Source organism: Pyrgilauda ruficollis, unplaced genomic scaffold (genome assembly GCF_017590135.1).
Source record: "Pyrgilauda ruficollis isolate IOZ18807 unplaced genomic scaffold, ASM1759013v1 scaffold155, whole genome shotgun sequence".
NCBI lineage: Eukaryota > Metazoa > Chordata > Aves > Passeriformes > Passeridae > Pyrgilauda > Pyrgilauda ruficollis.
This window is the reverse complement of record NW_024514210.1, coordinates 60979-79739: the sequence shown is the minus strand read 5'-3', so window position 1 is coordinate 79739 and position 18761 is coordinate 60979. Positions and strand designations below refer to the sequence as shown.

Here is an 18761-nt window from a genome sequence, read left to right as displayed (position 1 = left end):
CCACCTACTGTGGAAGATGGGGCTCTGCAGACCCATGAAGGTTGCTGGCATCAGCCCTGGAACAGGGGGAAGAGCCGTGTTGGAAGGAGGTGACCACTGTGCCCACCTCTCCTAAGCTGGAGTGTGAGGAGTAGAAGGGTGGAGGAGCTGAGGATGCACTTCATCTTTGCAACTGGTTGTTCTGGGGTCCTGCCTGTTGCTGCAGGGATAACTTGGTCAAGGCCCTTCACTGGGCTGGGTTTTGCTGGAGATGGAGAGCAGGGATAGGCCCAAGGCACAGGTCCGTGTGTGTCTGTGTTTTTGTGCTGCCATCTCAGCCTTTGCTGCAGCCCCAGTGTCTGAGCCCAGAGTCACTGAATTCTGGCTTTGCTCACTTGTTTTTCCTGATGTCTCCTGGCTCTTGCCTGTCACTGACTCCTTTCTTCTCTGTGAGCCTGTGGTCCCTGTTCTGCCTTGTCCTCAGCTTCCTGCTTTCTCTGGTGTATGCTGCCATACCCTTACCTCAGGAAAGACTGCATTGTACCAAATCTCTGTGTTCCCCTTGCGTGTGCTATTGGCAATTCGGATTTTGCCTGTGTTAAGTGGAACTTAATATCTCCTCAAGGATACTCTAGCCTCTCAGCCTTTCCCAAAAGCCTTTCTCCTGTGGAAGCACAAACCTTGAACATTGTCCCCACTGCTCAGCCATCCCCTGCTCTCCCAGCCCCATGCACTGCTCTGGCTGCCCCCCCTCAGCCCTGAGCCACAGCCCCCTCCCCTCCCTCAGCTCCGGGCCCCTCTGCCTGAAAGGCTGTCAATCAGGCTGAATTGTCTGGTGGTTTTGTGATGTGGAAAGACTCCCACCAAGGAGTCAAGGGCCAGGCTGAGACCTTTAAACTCGATCCCATTTGTGTCTTAAATCAAACAGGAATCCAGGTCCTGGGATGGAGGGGGAGGTTTAAGGGGATGCAGAGGCTCAAAAGCCTCCACTGCCCCCCCTGAGTTTTCCTGGAGTCCTTTCCCCACCTGCGCTGTGTGGAGCAGGGAATGTGCCCATGGCCCTGGAGTTTAGGGCTTTGTTTCTCTCTGTGGTCCTCTGCTCTGGGGGTTGGCAGAACTGCTTCCTTTAGTGCTGGCCCTTTGAACCACCCTCTGCCTTGGGGTACAGAGCAGAGGTGGTCCTCTGAGAAAGGGTTGAGGAATATGCTGGGAAGTGGAGACTTCCCTAGGGAAAGGAAGGTTTCCAGGATCTGCTGCTGTTGGGAGCATATGGGGCTGGGGAGGTGGGCAGAGCTCAGCAGCATCTCTGGTCTCACCAGTTTGTGGTGGCTGCTGCTGCATGGGAGGATGTGGCTGCAGAGGACAGATCAGTGTTTGGTGGTGTCCTGGAGATGGGTGCAAGGTTAAAAGTGATGGTTTACCCTCCTCCCAAGACTCTACAGGTAAGCTTGACCTTACTGGACTGCTGTCATTGCAAAAGAGGAGAGTGCTCTGGTCACTGTCACTGGTGTGCCCATGGCTCAGCAGCTTGAATCACACAGTGCCTGGTGTTGAAATTCATCTGCTGGTGTCCATAGAGAGGGGATAAAACCAAAATGAGATGTCCCAAACTCCCAATCTACTGGCAGAGCAGGGCATCACAGCAGGCAAGGAGTGTTAAACACTCTCTGCTGGTCCTTACTGTGTGTAAAGATGGGCTCAGTCTGCAGAAGGAAGATCATCTTAAATGGCAGGTTGAAATTTCTGCTTTTTTCTCTAGAAGGGTTTGACAGCAGCAGAGCTAGTGCTGCCCTAGGGCTGAGCCCCATTTGATCTCATAGGGTTTGCTGGGGGCCCTTGACCTAGGGCTGCTGCACAGAGGAGGGAGAGCAGGGCTGGGTGGGGAACCAGCTGCTTTTTCAGCTCAGTTCATGTCTTTCTCTGCCTGCTTGTGAGCAAAGGGCTTGCTGTTCTTTTTTTCTTCCAACTTCTTTCCAAAGTCCGCATAGGTCAGAGATTTCATTTTGTCTTCCCAAGTGTAAGTTGCAAATCTCTCTTCCCCTGACAGAGCCGTGTTTTCAGGAGAAGCCTGGAGCTGCCTTAGGACATGTACAAGCTCAGAAATGCAGTGGCTGTGTTTATTTTTTGTGTTCTGGGCAAAGTCAGAGCTGCTGCCGGTGCTAAGTAAATACAGAACTACCCTCATGAGTGACTGCATTAGCCAGGGCCATACTTGCTGCCTGCCTGAAACCAGATGGATCTATCTGGGGACTGGAACAGCAGCTTTCTTGTGACTAGCAAAGGCAGAGCCACTGGCATTTGGATTACCAGCTCTCCTGTGCTTTTAACAGAGTGCCAATGTTTGACAAAACCATTAAGTTAAATTAAGCCCTACGTGTTTCAAGTGGATTCTGAGACTTCTGGCTGACTCATTAGCAGAGCTGTCTCTTCTCCCTTTCGTCTTTCTCTCCTTTTTTTTTTTTTTCCTTCCTCCCCCTCCTCCATTTAATTCCCTCTCTGTAGCTGGTTTTACTGATGACATTTAAAAACAACATGTGGAGACTCAAGGAGAGACCTGGCGTTGGGATGGCGCTGCTGTGAGCCCAGGCGTGCCCGGACCCGCTGTGGTGGGCAGGGAGGATGTTTGGAAGGTGTTCGCTTGAGGCAGGCGCTGGGTCCCACAGAGCCTGCGTATGGATTAGCCAGGGATGCTCCGGTCCCTGCAGAGCCCACGGCTGCTCTGCTTTTACCCATTGCCAGTGTTATTTATGGCCGAGGTTGCTGCTTTGCTGGGCCGTTTCCAGAGGGCAGAGAAGGATGCCCTGTGTTCCCCGGGGCTCTCCAGGGATAGCAGGGAGCATCGGTGGGAACAGGGGCAGCGGCAGCACGGTCTGTCCGAGTCACCTTGACTTGCCTCTGGCGAAAGTGAAGTACTTTAAAGAGGCACAGGGCGATGACCTTGTAAATGGATGCGTGACCCAAGTGCTTCCCTGTGGCGTCGGCTTCTTTGTGTCCCTGATACTGCTCTTCACGCCTGTGGGGAATCACTGGGGCTGGGGGGTGGTTGCTGGGGTCTCATTTGCACAGCTGCGTCTCAACTGTGCGAGCTCTGCTAGTCACTGGTGTGAGAAATGCTGTCAGCCCTTCCCTGTCCCTCTAACACGTCTCTTCTTGGGGCAGCAGAGCCCTTGTGGGACCTCGCTCTGGCTACTGGTGGAGCTGTTGCTGCCCTGGATGTATTTTGGGGGTGGAGTGTGAAGAGGCTGAGCACTGAGCAAAGCCGTGAGAGGGGCACCGGCACATACGGAGGTGGGATTTGGAGGGATGGATGAACTCTGCATGAGGACCAAAGGCAGATGCTTCACTGTGCTGGTGTCTGAGTTGGTGTCAGGAAACAGGGAGAACGGTGGCATGCAGTGGTCTTAAAGGCCAGGGATAGAAAAGCACTGAACAGTACTGGAGTGAAGGTTTTGCAAGCAGTAAATGTGCTGAGGGGGATCTGATGGAGCTTGTGCACTAAGGAGAAGCAGTTGGATGGTGGAACAAAGCTGGAAAGGGCTTTCTGCTGATGTCTGAGGCTTTGCAGTACTCCGATGTGCTGCTCTGTAGTCCTGGTCCATGGCAGCACACTGTGCCAAGTGCTGTGCTGGCAGACAACATCCCATATGGAGGCTCCTGTTCCTCTGCCTGAAAACTTCAAAATATCAGTTGCAGATTGAAATAAATGGGCAGGAGATCTTTCTCCTTTTTAATGCCTTTATTAAAGAGATTCAGCTCAGGTGGGGAGAAATCGACGGGTCGCGCCCACGCCGCCGCTGTCCCCAAGAGTGGCACGGAGGAGGAGGGTGATGCAGCTCTGTCCGCTGGTCTGCAGGCAGAGCTGGGGACTGCGTCCTCACGGGAGATTGGCAGATTCCTACTTTTCGGTCCAACACTTCGGGTCCCCTCCTTAGTGAACATCTTTTCAGGTTAGGGTGAGAAGCAAAAAGGATCCGAGCAGGTACTGGACTGCGCGCCCGTCCTTAGACATCACCTAGGGTCCCCTAATTCTATATTGGCTCGTTGTTTTTTGGGGTTTTCCTGGGAAAATTTCGGAGCGGTGCATTTCTCATCTGCATACGTGGTCTCAGGCCACTCCTATTCTCCTGGGCTGCCTGTCCAGGTGTAGCTCCAGGGCAAGCCCTGGGAGGACAATGGCTAAATCACCAACCATTGATGGGCAATTAGATAAGAACTCTTTAACAATGGAGCTAATTTGACAGCAATTGGTCCAACTGGTTTTAGCTCTGTAATCTTAAACAAAAATAGGTAATTTTTTTATTCATAACACAGATGATGTGGGGACTGCAAGCTTTGGAGAATCTGGTCTGCACTGCTGGAACAGCCTTCCCACTGAGCAGGTCACTGCTCTTTGCACTGACACGCCCTCACAGCCCTCTGCTCCTGTGCACCTCTTGCCCCGGGTCTTTGCTGCCCTGGCCCCGTGTTTATCAGGTCATTCTGAGATGTGGCCTCTTGACGCACACGATCTCCCCTCTTGCTCTTCCTGTCACAGACTGTCTGGAGAGGAGCCAGGAGCCGCACGAGGGGAGCTTTCAGCAGATCAACACGACTTGGTCTCGGGTGTGCAAAGCTGGAGCGTTAACCCACGGAAAGCGCATCTGGGTGAAGCCTTGGGAGAATGTCAGCACTGTGCAAGTGCTCCCATTGACAGCCAGAACACGGTGCCCGTCACCATATCTCCCTGCTGTGGGCACAGCCCCCATCCCCCGTCAGTGTCTTGTTTCTCTGGGTGCTCTCTCTCGTTATTTCCATGTTCATTAACGCTGATACGCTCAATTGCATCAGCTCGTTTTGAGGGACCAAGTGCAATCCTGTGCCTTCATTTGCATCCCCGCTGCCTAGCTGTTGCCCAGGCAATGCCAGGTGCTTTGACATCATTACCCAGCCAACTGGCATCCTCTCTGCCCCATTAACCTTCCTGTAATTGACTTCAAATTGAACGGGGAAGGGAAGGGGAGGGGAAGAGAGAAACTGTCTTGAAACGGCAACAGTTTGTGCCACCATGGAGCAGGGCTCTCTGTTTTTTCAAGGGAAAACTGTGGCAGTTGTTTACAGCTGGATACAACTAGGTTTGGGGGGGGTTTCTTGTCTGTTAGGAAGCTGTGCAGTTTCTCTCGGTTTGTAGATTTCCCCACCATCATCTCCTGGGGGAATGAGATGTCAAAACTCCTTGGGGTGGTTTTGGGCAGGGGAACTTGGAGGGTTTGTGGAGGAGAATGATGTTGGAGATGCTGGGAGCAGTGGGTCTGTGCAGCCTGGGAAGGGAAGGTGAAGCTGGATGTTGAGGGGCGTCATGACAATCTCAAACTCCTAGATGGGTAGGGAGAGGCAGGAGATGGAGTGGTTTTTGTAAGCACCAAGGGACAGGGCAGCAGACCACAGTCCAGTTTGGGGTCAGCCGGTCAGGCATTGAGAATTATCTTGTCCCCATGTCAAACACTGCAACAGGAATAGGAGATGGGGAAAAGTCCCATCTTTGAGATGTTCAGCCCTGATCTGCAGTGCCTGTGTACCTGAGATGGCTGGTCCCATGCCCCCTGCATGGCATTGAGTTAAGATCTGAGTCAGGCTGCAATATTCTACAGCTCAGATACTAAATCCATTCTGGTAACTACAAATACTTTTTTTTTTTTTTTTTTTAAGTCTAAAACTTAAATGTTGAAATAGTATAAAACTTACCTGGAGTTTTTCCCACTTAAACGTAGAACTTGCTTCTTGTGTCATTTTTGTTTTGTCTCCTCTTGGGCCAAAGTCACCCAAACAGATGCTTCACTACAGATTCTCTACCACTGAATTGGCATCTTCTATCAACTTGAGTCAATTTTATTTATTCACCTTCTGCTTGCACAGCACTGCGGCCGCCAAGTCTTCCTGTGTTTGCTCATGACTTGTGCTGGATGTAATTCGTTAGGCTTAATTGAGCTGCCAGAGGAGAAGGGCAGTGCAAGAGTGGATGGATGGAACCCTTGGCATCAGCTGCTTGACTGCCAAACCCAGCAGAACTGATCCTGCTCCAGCAGAGCCCCTGGACAAGGCAGGTCTGTCTAAAGCGTCAAGTGCTGAGCTTCTCTTGCATGAGAACTTCCCATGTGCTTCAAAGACGGGGCAAGGGGGTGAAATACTCTAGAACTTTACTGCCTCCTGTTCATTATTTACTAATATTATTGTTTTATTACTTATTACTTGTTACTTGTTACCTATTAAGAGAGGAGGTAATTCTGCACTGTGTTCTTAGCTTTTCAGAAGGCAGAGCTGAGGAACTTTTGGCAGGAGGGATTTCATAAGATCTAGGATTTCAGATGGTGTGATCCTTCCTGCCTGGCATGGGCTGTTTCTTGCGTGGCTTCATCTCCTTATTGCCTGCAAGATGCAGGAGTTCACACAGGACCAGAAAAACCTGGGGCTTTTTGTACAGACCTTGAATTGCTGCTGGGCTGTGGTGATAGGAAAACTGCTCATCACCTCCAAGAGAGGAAATCTTTATTTCAGGTGAGCCCTGGGGCTGTCACTCTGAAGTGCTGTGTTATAGAAAAAGTCTGATGGAGGCTGTCACTGGCACTTTTGGCTGGTGGTCTGGGGTCTGAATGTCAGCTGGGAGAGGGTGTTCAAACCTTTTGTGGTCACAGTGCTTGGAGGCAGGTCAGGGATGGAGGGAGTGCAGCACTGAGCGATCTCTGGGCTGAGGCATGCAGCTCAAGCTGGAAGTGGTGTGACTGTGCCCTCAGCAGCTCTCTCGGGGAGCTCAAGCCCCTCGTATTGCACTTGCAGTCAGTGAACCGTGGTGTGAGGGGCACAGCTCTGCCTCTGCTTCCCCTAGAGCTAACCGAGCTTAGTATCAATTAGCGGCTTAATTTGTAATTAATAACTTGCTGTCTCTTTTCTAAATGGCTTTCGGAGGGGGCTGATACAGGAGGGTCACCCAGCCTGCAGTGTGCTGTCATCAACTGCCGAGGAGCATCCTGAGATTTGGGGGGTGGGTTTGGACATGGATGTTGTTAGAAAGCAGGGAAACAGCCCTGGCAGGGGACTGGGATGCAGGCTGTCCTGGAGATGAGTCTGGGACCTCAGAACACTGATGCTTTTCTGTATTTGCATCTGTGAGATCTGGCTGATAATCCTGGGGTAAATCACTGAGCAGGGATCAGTCCAGGCACTTCCACCCTTGCAATCCTTCTGTGACAGCCACCTTGGCAGTGCTGGGGGCTGCCCGTGTGTCTGGGGGGTGCTGCGAGGGGCTGGCAGAGCCCTCGCTTCCCCTGCGAGTGGCAGCTCCTCCAGCAGCACAGGTTGCATGTGCCCCAGTCCTCGGGATCTTCCTTTCTGGGGCTGGCATGTGTCATCTTCCTTGCAGGTCTTTGTGGGTTTCCCTTCCTGTCCATATGGATTGTTGCTTTGCTCTCTGTACCATCCTGTGACGGCGTGAGGGGACTCCAGCCTGCTGAGTTCCCTTTGCACGGGTCCCTGCCATGTAGAAATTGGAACTGCTTGCCAAAAGTGGCAGTGAGTGAAGAGACAGCAGAGATACAATCAACCCGGGGCCACCCAGCAGAATGAACTTGCCCTTCCTTGTACCCTGGGCAGGTCTGCTAGCTCTAACTGTGTCGTATGTTGCTCTCCAAGTACTCTTCCTGGTACTGTCCTCGAAGGAAGAGCTGGATGTAACGATGCTGGTCCCATTTCTTCCCAGTCCCCATTCTGCTCCATCCTTCTCTGGCGTGCATGCTCCACGTAAGTGGTACAGAGCACTCCTGCCTTTGTGTCTTGCTCCCATCTGTCCCTCCCACTTTTCTTGGAGCCTGTACTCATTTTAGGACAGAAGTGCTGTCTTCCTTTTTCTTTGGTGATTATTCTTGAATGACCAGTTGCTGTTTCATTTTTTGAGAAATCAAAAGAAATGTCTGTGTACTACAGGGAGAAAAAAAATCTATGCTTCACCTGGCAGAGGAGAGATGGCACAGAAAATGCAAAGTGGATGTGTGCAGCTGTGGGAACCACTGGAAAACGATGGCAGAATGCCAGCACGAGGGGATGCTCTGCATGTCCCAGGTGGAGTGGGAGACATGGTGTCTGAGGGATGGATGTTCTTATGTCACTCCAAACTAGCCTTCCCAGTGTGAGTGACATAACTGGGTTTAAGTTGTTTGTGTTTTTCCATTTCAAAGCTTTTCAGTGCCCAGCTGTTTGAGCCAAGTGTTCCCTTCGCATTTAAGGCTCTCTTTGCAGGCAGAGATTTGCATCTGAGTTGTTTGGCATTCATTTGCTGTCCAGTGGGTCTCCTGTCTGGAAAGGTCTGCAGTCGGGTCAGAAGCTGAGTTAATTTGCACTGGAAGGCAGGCATACTTTGTTTTGCATGCTGGTTTCTTGCAGAAATCCCATTTGAGGTATTTGTTCTCTTATTGAACCCATGTTAGGAGCCATGGCAGCCTCCCTGCAAGGCTGGAAAAGAGACAGCTAGTCTGAAAGGTGCAAATTAAACCTGTGCTCAGATAAAAACTGTTCTTGCACTGTTAATGTGGGCCTTTCTTCGGAGTTTTGGGGCTTTTTGCTTGCAACTGAGGAAGAAATACTTACCAAGAATCCTGTGGGAAGTAAAGCAGGCTCCAGAGTTCAGTTTGCAGCTACATTGGATTAAATACGTCAAAAATTCGGGGGAAAAGTGCCAGAGGGTCTTTAACTCTCATTTGGATCAGCTCATGAAATGATGAGACAAGGCAGGCATTTTGGCACAGCTTGTCTGTGAGGAAGGAGACTTGGGAAGAGCAGCTGTGTGGGGCTGTGGTGCTGCTGAGGATGGGGGATGCGGCCACTGATCAAACACAGGAGGTGTTTGGTTTGAAACTTGATTGTCCAAAACCTTTGCTCTTCCCTGCCTGGGTGCCAGACTTGGCACCTGTGTGGATCATCTCCTCTGTGTCCCCAGGAATGTGTCCTTCAGGGATTGCTCCAGAGCCCACTTCCAGCTCCCAGCAGTGTGTGTTTGCATCCCAGGTGGTTGTCATCACCGACAGCCCAAGGACCACGGGTGCAGCAGTAAGAGTCGCAGTGGGCTGGGGTACAGATACCCCAAAAACATGTGTGAGGAAGGCAGATCCATCTGTAAGTCTGGAGGGGATCAAAACCAGGAGAGGCCATAAACCCTCTTTGCTGTTAAGAGGCTCTTGGTGACTTTTTACAACTCTGAGTGTTGCAGACACTGTTTGCACAGTCCCCAACTCATCCTAGCCTGGGGGTGCTCCTGAGGCCTCAAATACACCTTTTTCATGCCCTGCAGCAAGATTGTCAGGGCTTTGACAGGTAAAAAGTGATCCCTGCTGAGAGGTGTCAGCACTTGAGCTTTCCTTCACCTCCCCTTGCACCTCAACCAGCCCAGGAGGGAGCTGGCAGAGATGCCCATCAGTGATGCCAGGGCTGTGCCATCTGTGGAGGGTCTGGTGCCAGTGGAGAGCCAGCTGTGGACTGCAAAGGGTTAAACAGACATTGACAGTAAACAGAAAGAGAGGACAAAGCAAGTCTGCTGTAATTATGTAGCATTTATTATTAATACGCTGGAATTGCTGGAAGCAGGCTCTGTAATGTGAATACTGATACAGAGGTTCAGAAGACAATTTAGCTCATCTGTCCGTTTATTAGTTCCCTCAGCTCCGCAGGCAGTGAACTAAAGCCTTGTTTGCCACTGCCTTGCTGCTGTCCCTCCCTCTGCCCCTGAACTCTTTGCTGTTGCCATAAAGAAACCTGGTTTTGTTCATCCTCTGGCCGGGCACTGCAGCAATGCGTGGCATGATCCTGGATAGCCAAGCAAGGCTTCAATCCTTGACCTGAGCCTGCCTGTTTGCCAGGCATGGCCCAAAGCGTGGCCCTGGGCTGGGCAGAGCCATTGCCTTTCTGAGGGCAGCACAGCCACAGCTGAGGCTGGAGTGGGATGTCCCAGCTCCTGGGGCACAGGGCTGCAAATCCTTGGGGCAGCAGCGAGTCCACATGGCATGGGCTGCTGCAGGTTGGGGCCCACAGCTCATCATGGGGTTGTATGAAGGGAGAGGACAGAAGAGGTTTAGGAAACTGCCTGGGAAGTAATTGGGAAGCTGGCTAGGAAATAATTAAAGGCTGGTAGGGTGGAGAGAGCAAGAAGAAGTTAAACCATCTGTCAGGGGTTTCAACAAGTTCGTTTTTCCTTCTGTGGCTTGGTAGGATTTGTCTTTCTCACTTCTGTCCAAGTTTCTGAGCTTCAGCCTGGGTTTTTTCTGCATATCCTGAGCATATAGGACATCCATTCCCTTATGTATTATACAGTAGTTTAAAGAGGATTAAGACAATAGCTAATCTAAATGATGAATGATGTAGATTGCTCAGCCTCTGAGCCACCGTGGTTTTTCTTGCACACAGATTAGTCAGCTCAGTAGCTAAATATTGGGGCAAACAGTATAAATCCATACACATAAGCCTCTCTGGCTTGAATAGGATAGAAGGATTTAGAAATGGGCTCCGACACTGCTCTGTGTCTTGTCACGGCGTCTGCGGCCGCCTCGCTGACACGACGGATGGGGAAGGAGGCTGGTGCACAGCCCAGGTGGCCGAGGAAATACAGCATCCAGTGCTGCTGGGTCGATGCTGCTATCAGATACAGATGGTGGCAGGAGAGGGAAGGGATCGATGCTGCTCACCTCCCTGCTGCTGGAGCCAGGGGGGGCTGATCCTGTCCCCGAGAGCAGAGGGATATCACGGGCTGGTGGGGTTTTACTTGCAGGAAAAGGCTGGTGTGGCTGGTACCTGCCCTCTATCCCAGCATCAGTGCCAGGATGGTGCTGGCAACCCCCAGGGAGTGTGAGCTGTAGGAGAGAGCTTGTACTAGCACTGGACTGACAGCAGGTTTTTCTTAAGCTCTGAAGCAGAAGGATTTAATTCTTTTATTTATATGTCTGGTCAAGTATGTCAGAGCTGTGTCAAATATTTTTGACAAGCAAAAATGCCATTTGCTTCAGCTTAATGAAAAATGATTTTTATTTTCTCCCCCCTCCAGGAACTAAAGGAATTGTAGTTTGAATTGCAGACGTAAAAGCTCCTCAGGAAAAAAAAACAAAAAAAAAAAAAAACAAAAACCAACACTTCAAAAAACAAAACCTAAAAGCTGATTGTTTTGAGAGTTGGCTGTTAAAAGAGGCTCTGGGCTGATGTTTTGGGTCTGTGTAAAATGAGGGTCTGGAGAGCATTCAATCATATGGTATCTCCTTTTATGAAGCTTTCTGGGCATATTATTCTAATGACGTTTAATGGCACTGATTTCTTCATCTTAACCAAGTGGGTCTTTTCCCAGTCCCACATCATTTTAATTTGTTCTCCTTCTGAGAAGCATGAGAACTGGGACTGGCTTGACTTGGCACAGAAGAGGAGCTGTGTTGGTGGTTGTCTCATCCCTCCTGGTGGGGATGCATCTGGCTGTGTAAGGCTGAGGGTTGCGTGGAGGCAAAGCTTGCATCAGGACCAGCACTTGTCAGAAGACCTGTTCTCGAATGTTCTCTGCTCCTCTGGAAAAAAATTGTTTTCTGTTGTTTAATAGGGAGCAGTGTGGACATTATGGTTTGGCCAACACCGTGTGCCTAGCCCAAGGTCCTGCAGCTAAGTAAGCCCTGCCTCCTCCTTCTTCCCAGGCTGAAAAGCCTTGGTATTCTTGGAATGCAGAAGATGCTTTGTTTCACCTTCCCCTGTGCCTCTATTCCCTCTCTGTGAGGAACAGACTGTGTGTGGTGGCCAAGTGACAGTCGCATAGTGGACTGATTTGGGGCAGAGGAGTGCAGGACCCTGTGGCATAGGTCATCTACACCTCAGGACACGGGTACAGGTCCTGCTCAGGAATGCAGGATGGATCTGGATTTTACCTGGTCTCCTCTTTGAGCGAGATCTGGGTTAAGATTCAGTCTGGGTCACGGCTGACTGTGGAGAAGCTGCCCCATCTGGAACTGCACACAGATCCCTTCAGCTGTCTGGGTAGTGTGGGCAGAGACACAGATACTGCAGGCTTGGGGAAAAGATCATATGTCCCCCGCACCCTCTTTCCTCTTCCTTCCAGAGTTACAGGCAAGGCTTGCTTTGCCTGTGCCCTCATCTTTGGACACAGATCTCCTTTCTCCATAACCTAACCCAGTGCTTGGTAAGAGAGGCCCTTTCTTGGGTTCCAGCTGGGAGGGGGGTAGGGCAGTGGGGCAAGCTGACAAACACTCACTGCTCATCCTGAGCTGTTTGTCTGTGCATCCTGACTCAGGATCAAGCTGTCACAGCCCAGTTCCCTGCCTTGTGTTGCTTCCCCTGGGAGCTGTCAGGAGGCTGCTGGAGCCATGCGGTAACATGGGTCTCGGGGAGGCAAGCAAGGTCAGATGTCTGCTCAGAAATGAGATTGGCAATGATGCCACCGGTGCTGACAAATGGCCTGTCATTAATCTCTGACTCATGGCAGCGGAGAGGGCAGCAGTGGAAGAAACCCATGAGGTCACTGGCAGCCTCTGTCCCACGGGACCTGCACACAACTTCCACCCTAAACCTTTCTGCATGGGGTGGGCTCATCCCCAGGATGGGAGAGAATTCTTTCCTGCACACCTGCCCTGAGTTTTTGTGTTTGTGTGCAAGTGCAGGGCACAACTCCAGACAAGCTGCAGTCAATGCCTTAAGCACCTGGGAACTGGCACAATCATACAGTCCCTATGGAACTGGATTTTGGCTTGTGGCATAGCTCTGGCTCAGCGCTGGTGGAAGCAGGATGAAGGCTGAAACAAAGCTTGTTATCAGTGTGTTGCAATACCGCAGTGAGACACGAGGTGCTGTGCTGCTGGGAGAGGCTGTAGGGAGCTGGGGAGAGCAGACTGGGATGCTCAAACCCTGGCTGTTCTCGCTCATGCTAGGGCATTGCTGGGGGCTGGGTCTGCAGGGTGCTCAGCCCTCTTGCAGAGCAGCCTTCCCCCCTCTCCTGCTCTTCTCATGCTTTTTATGGAAAGGGGGTCTTTCCTCAGTTGTAAAATACTCCTTGGAAGTTATAGCCAAACAGACAGGACTTTCTGTGGTAGTGGATCCTGATGGAGATGCTGCACTCCCTGCTCAGCCACGCTGGTGAGCTGCACAGGGCTGAGCTGCCTTTTGGGGCAGCTGTTGGTGCTACCAGTACAGCCTTTGCACACGTGCAGGGAAGAGGTGACTTTCTCCTCTGGATTATTTGGGGGTTGTTTCAGTCTCTTTTAGGATGTAAGAAGACATGGTTATTCCACCTCAACTCACTCCAGATGCTTGAATTTCTCAGCTTGCACTGCTGAGTGGATGGGCAGCAGAAGGCAGAGGACACAGTGTGGGACTGGGCTGGGATTGGGATTTCTGTGCCTGGAAGGGCAGGGTAGAGGGGTGCACTGATGGGGATGAGGAGGTGCTGATTTTGGAGAGTGAGGGCTGCCACCACCCCAGGCTGCTGCAGCAGTGGCACAGCCTGAGCTGTGCCTCCAGGACCTTCCCCCTCTGCCTCTGCTGAGCTACGATTTAATTTTTCACTTTTCTTCCATCCCCTCTTAACTGGAAGAAGTCCTAAATAAAGTTGCTGTCACTTTTATTTATGGGCACAGAGGAAGACATGGACAAAAAGCCTGTGTGCTCCTGACAGCTACAAAGCATCCGGCTGTTTTTCCTCGCTCGCCTTGGCAAGGCAATCGATCTGGGCACAGGCAAGCACCCTCCCTGGATGCATGGGGCTCCCACGTGCCCCTCTCCAGGGCACCCATGAGGATGGATGGGAGGGGGCTCTGCATCCTGGGTCCTGGCTCTCAGCTGTTGCAAAGCCAGGCTTGTCTGGGAACACCTGTCCTAAAATCCTGGATCCCTGAAAATACAGATGCATGAACACGCCTGCCTTAAGAATCCATCACAGGCTTCTTGTCTCCATCTTGATTGGTTCCAGTGAGGTCAACTTTTTTTAATAACTCCTGGACTTCAGCAGGGAAAACTATTTCCTTCAGGAAATAATATAATTAAGGCTGCCTGACACTTCTGATTATAAGCCCCTGTCTTCAGTTGCTTGAAACGACGCCAGCCTTTAACCATTTGGACTGAAACTTCACATGTCTCTGCCTCCGGCTGAATTTTTTTGGAAAATTTTAGCAAAGACAGTTTTAAGCTGCTCTCAGAACAATTAAAAAAAAAAAAGCAGAAAAATTCTTGCAGTTGTGCTGAAGAAATTCCAATATCTTTGTGCTGTGAGACAGGGCTTGACAGTTTTGGGGACGGTTTTGAGCCAGGCATCAGGGTTCTGCTTGTTGCTGACGCCACAAAAATCTGCCTTCCCCTCGCCAAGTGGCAAGGCTCTGAATTGCTGTGTGGGTGTGTCACCCACAGCATGTGCAGGGAGCTCCCTGCAGCAGGAGCAGCTCTGCCAAACCTGTGCCCCCAGCTCCTGCAGGGATGCCTCGCTGCTGGGAAATGTTGGGCCCCTTCTGTTGGTGCAAGTAAAATTCGTGGATCCCTGATCAGTGTGGCCCCAGCTTGTGCTGGAGAGAGAGGTTTTTGGCAAATGATGTGTGTTTGGATTTTTTTTTTTTCATTAAGCAAGTGGTTCAGTTATCTATTAGCCCTTGCTGTGCCGTGCACATGTATTGTGTGGGACATGCAGCATGCCATGAGTGCTGGGCTTCCTCCAGCATTCTGCAAGGACCTGTCTAAAAAGTTAGTGCTTTTGCAGGCAGGTTTCTCTTAAGTCAGCTTGTTGCTACAGAAATGGCCAAAGCAGGAGCATTTCTGTGGGGCAGCCCAGACAGGCCCTATAAAACAGGTGTCACTCTGATGAAATGCCCTGACCACGGCGATGCTGAGACCTCGAGTGCTGGTGATTCAGGGTGAGCTCAGCAGTGATGCAAGCCCTCCTGCAGGGACCTGACCAGGACTTGTCCCTGCTCTATGGCTGATGACATTTGCTCCTTATGTGAGCCCACCTGAGCTGTGATCAAGGCTGTCCCATTATTATGGGGAAGCACAGCACACAGATCTTCCCTCTGGCTCAGGAGCAACTCATGCCCCAAGTCAGATCCTCCAGCTGACCTGTTTTGGACATGCTAAGTTCCTCCAAAATCCAGTTTGACCTCAATTTGAAGCCCCTAAAAAGCAAGTCATGCTTTGATTTCCATGTGGAAAGCTGGGCTGCTGGACCTGTGGAAGGGCTGGCTCATCCAGCTCAGCACAGGGCACAGAGGGGGCAGAGAATGTCAGTCCTTTCCACAGGTTTCAGAGATGTCTCTCAGAAAAGGCACTGGGATTTTGCTCTTTGTACCCATAATAATGCACTATCTCCCTGAAGGTACACACTGCTAAGCTCAGTCTCTCTTCTCAGGTCCTTACCAAGCTGGAATTAGAGCTCAGGAGGGTCTCTGGCAGGTAGTGATAAATGAGCCTCATCTCTTGCTGTAGCCTGGTCTTCTTTTCTGTTCCACTTCATCTGTGGGTAGGGAAAAAACCCAACACCCACAACCAAAAATGCTTCCAAAAAAAAAACCTGAAGAGTTACATTTTCATTGCAGAGAGGAGGCTTGGTGGGGAGCAGCCCTCTCCCCTCGCCAGTCACTCCTCAGCCCTGGGGTGCCTGGCAGAGCAGGTTTTGAATGATGGGGCATTGTGGGTGCTGAGCTTGGGGCAGCTGGAGTTAAATTTCTTGGTGGCTGACACCTGACAGGTGTGATAAATTGAGGCACACTGTGGCTGCCGGCATGACAAACAGTCAGCTTTCCTCCTTGTAAACTCTGGGAAAATTTTGTAATTATTTCCAAGCACTTTGCAAATGAGGGTTTCACCATCAGGCACCCAGTGTAGTTTCAGGGGGTGGTCATTTATTTATTTAGGCTTTGTAGGCAGGCAGGAGGTAGACGGGGGGGGGGTTGTAGTTTGGGTTTGTGCAGCATCCTCCCGTTGTCCAGGCTTTGCATGAGGTCCTGGGAGGAACTCTGGCAAAGCTCATCAGCTGAGGGTTGGGTGCTAATTAAAGCCTGTGGTGTTCCATGCTTGAAGTCACTGTCACCCTTGTGAAAGAATCTCTGCAGGAGTGAGTCCCAGACTTTTCTCTTGCCAGTGGGTTTTGGCTCCTATTTTTCATTTTTAATAATGCAGAGCCGTAAGACTTTTTTTTTTTTTTTTTTTTTTTTTCCCCCTTCAAAGCATTTAAAAAGTAGGGGGAGCAACACAACCTCAGCCACAAGAGCTGGATAATGAGCACAGATCTCGACTGATAATTTGTTTGTCTAACACAAAAAAGCGTATTTCCTGCTGTAAGAGAGGGCAGCACTGGTTACACCAGTGCCTCTGACTCCATCTCACCAGGCAGCGTGTCAGACCTAGCACGGAAAGTCCTCCTCCCATTTCCAGTCCTCGGTGTCTGTGCTGCAAAGCCATGCAGGCATGTTTTCCTGTTCACACTCCTGGGTTCAGTCGGACTGGCCTCTCCCTGCACCATTTAACACGTGTGTGAGGCTTTTCAGGATTAGGGCTCAGGCAGCACAAGACCTCATGGGCGGATGCCTTGGTGCTGGGCTGACAGTGTGGTGCTTCTGTGCTGTTGTGTCTGGGGAGCATTGCTGTCTGCCTTTAAAGATCAGAGATGCCCCAAGCTGCAGGGGTCTTTTTTCCCCTCTCCCATTTCATGTCTCTGAATCGAAGTAATTAAGCAAATACGTGCTTTGGGGCTGGACTGTGACGCTCTTGTGGGAGGGCTCTTGTTCTAACTAGGTTTGTGCTTGCACCGGTTACCCCCAGCTGCTAGGGCTGGGAAACAGATGCCCCCCCGCCTTGGTTGTTCGCTGAACCTGAAGCAATGGCAGAATTTGACCTGGTAACCTGACAGGTTGTCTCTTCTCTTTTGTTGAAGAAACTCCCAGATCTGAGCAGCAAGGGTTGGACAAGCATCCCAGAAGAACTACCCAGACGTTTATGAGAAGTTGGGGACACCCCAAGGACTCTGGACTGGTGGAGAGGTAAGAGGTGGGTTAAAAACCTTGCTCACCCAGCTTATCCTGAGTTGGTGTGCTTTGTGGGAGTGCAGGACATGTGTCTTCTGGTGAGGATGGTGGTGTTTATTAAAGTGTGGCAAAAGGCTGCTCCTGGCTCTGGCGCGTGAGCAGCCTTTTAGCTGCTGTGCAAAGAGGCCAGATGCTGAGAGTGGTTATTTAGGATGTGAAGGGGCAAGTATGGATGAACAGCCTGGAAAATCCCATGTTGTGGTCTGTCCATGGACAACTTCTCCAAAAAGAGCTCTCCCACTTGAAAGGCCTTTGGGCAGCTCAGAGGTGCATAGACCACAGTCACAGAGGTCCCGTGTTGTGGCTGAACCCCTCTGGAGCAGGTAAGTGTCACCCAGCCCAGTTGTGTGATGGAAGGTGAGGTGCCACCTCTTGCAAACAAACACAACTTGAAGCTCTCAGGTCTGCTGGGTTTTTTTTTTTTTTTTTTTTTTTTTTTGCTTTCCTGCCCTGGCAGATTGCAGCATCAGGGGTGAGGTGCATGGGCTTTGCTTGGAACGGAATGCATCCCCTTAGGAGACCACCACCACCAGCAGCCATGGGCAAGAGGTTGCCCCACCTCTGAGGCCTGTTACATGTGTGCTCAGTATGGGGCTGTGGTGACAGAGTGCTGTTGGAGGAGGGGATCATGTTCTTTGAGCCCTGGTGGAGCAGGGAAGGAGCCTGGAGATAGAGCTGCCCCAGCTGGGGATGCAGACCCTGCAGTGCCGTGCTGGGGAAGCCCAGTGCTTGCTGGTGCTGTGCCTAAAAAAAGAAAATGATGAATTAAAATTTCACAAGTCTCTAAATGCCAGACAAGGACGTCTTAAGTGGGAATTGTCACCGTTTGACTAGTGCAGCCTCTCACTTAGCTAAAACTGCATGACTTTAATTATGTTGATCCTAGAAAGCAATGGCTTACACTGAAGAGGAGAAACTGTTGACCAAAATAGCCTGAATAATGAATTTTCCCTGTGCCCCTTCCCTGCCCTCTACCCCTGCATCATGCTTCCCAGAGTTGTTTTGCAGCCCCTTCAACCCTGGATAAGCAGAGTCCTTTATCCTTTGACCCACAAGCAATGACAAGAAATGCCCCCTGTGTGCACGCTTGATTGTTTGCCCTGGAGTTAAGAGGTCAAGGCTAAGGACTCCAGGGGTGGGCAACACCTGATGGAGCCACGGAGTGGGCTGGAGTCTGGGCATGCAGAGATGCTCGGCAGCAGCAAAACCCTGCCCTTGGTGTTGCTTCTTGGTGGCATCTGTGGAGCGGCATGGAACAAGGACTCCTTCCCTCCCCATCTCGAGGTAGATCAGCCCACCCACGGGACTCCTTGCAGCTCTGCAAATAGAGCAGCTCGAGCAGGGTACGTCGCTAATAATACCAATTACTGTTACATGCTGGCTACAAGGTACACTGGCAGTAATGGGATCCTGGGGGGATGAAATGAAAGCGATATAATATGGTGAGATAAATTAGCGTTGTAAAATTAGCCATGGGTCTAGTCAGGGATCTGACAAATGTGTCGCAGCTTTGGTACAAGCTCTGAGCGCTGCTGAATTGGATTTAGTGGCCCAGAGCAGAGCAGATGGGAGCAAGGGAAAAAAAGAGTTTGAGGGGTCTCCACGCACACGTGCTACCAGTTAATGCTGCTTGTTTCTTCCTCGGATTTGTGCAATGATACGTCCCCTGACGCCTGCTTGTGCATGGCAGCAGATGAGTAAGAGCCCAGCCCAGATGAT

At 51.0% G+C, this 18761-nt stretch overlaps 1 long non-coding RNA gene across 1 annotated transcript in view; it reads left to right on the top strand.

Annotated features, from left to right (window-relative positions):
* Window positions 1-16997, top strand: part of LOC121350468 — a 53534-nt gene extending 36537 nt beyond the window's left edge. Inside the window, exon 3 of the long non-coding RNA XR_005954674.1 lies at window positions 16892-16997. This is a non-coding gene — a long non-coding RNA (uncharacterized LOC121350468). The remainder of the gene's footprint in view (window positions 1-16891) is intronic.
* Window positions 16998-18761: the final 1764 nt, after the last annotated feature.